Source organism: Poecilia reticulata, linkage group LG16 (assembly GCF_000633615.1).
Source record: "Poecilia reticulata strain Guanapo linkage group LG16, Guppy_female_1.0+MT, whole genome shotgun sequence".
Lineage (NCBI taxonomy): Eukaryota > Metazoa > Chordata > Actinopteri > Cyprinodontiformes > Poeciliidae > Poecilia > Poecilia reticulata.
In genome coordinates, this window is record NC_024346.1 from 1,815,813 (window position 1) to 1,816,866 (window position 1,054).

Consider the following 1,054-nt stretch of genomic DNA (forward strand, 5'->3'; position numbering starts at 1 on the left):
TATTGATGTAATTTGGAGTCCAGAGGGCCACATAAAAAGCTACGGCGGGCCAGATTTGGCCCCCGGGCCTTGAGTTTGACACCTGTGGTCTAACATGATCAACCGAACTTAAATAATCCTGTCCCACTGCCCAGGTCACTCTTTTAAATTAATTATATATTCATCTTGGTTGGTTAAACATGAAAAAAAAACAAGAATGATGATCTTCTGATCCTCAGGAAGTCGGAGAAGCTTGAAGGATTCTAAAATAGTTTCTGAGTTCAGTTTAAAATCGTGAAACTTTCCAGGCAGGAGGAGAGAAAATTTGCAAGAATTTGAAACAAAAACATTCATTTCCAGTAATTAAAGTTATTTCTGAGTTGGAGCTAAACTTTAAATGCAATTCAGGAATGATGCACATGAACGTGGCTTCGCTGCATTTTCACAAAGCAGCAGTGAGAGATCTAGATTTTAATCGAAACATGTTTTCATGAACATGCTTTGCTTCTGTCTCACTTTATTCCACTTCAGCTGAAGTCGACTGAAGTTGGAAAATCCAGAAATAAAATGTGTCCCAGATTCCAGGAAACAGATAAAAAAAAAACGCAGCTGGACATGTCCAGACATGTCCTTCTGCAGACCTGGAAACTTTGGAGGAAATCAGATTATGCCCTGAAAAAACATCAAATCTTACCAACTTTTTCCATCCGGTTTCTATCTCCGAACATCTGAGATGAGACAAAACTAACTTTACAGCAAGATATAGGAGCTTATTTAACGCAAGTAATTCATTAATGTTGGTTAGAAACTAATTATAAGTGACATAAATAGCCAGTAGAACAAGACATTTTAATTCAGAGTTTGGGAAAAATGCTGCGTTCCAATGGCAGATTGTTTCATTTAAGTTCCTCTAAATCTATTGCATTAAAAATTAGACCAAAAATACTCGTAAAATTTGGTGTTTTTGCAGTGAGGGACAGAATTAAGAGTATGAAGTTCCTGCAGCTGGCAGGTGTGTTTTATTCCAGGTGTGTTTTATTCCAGGTGTGTTTTATTTCAGGTGTGTTTTATTTCA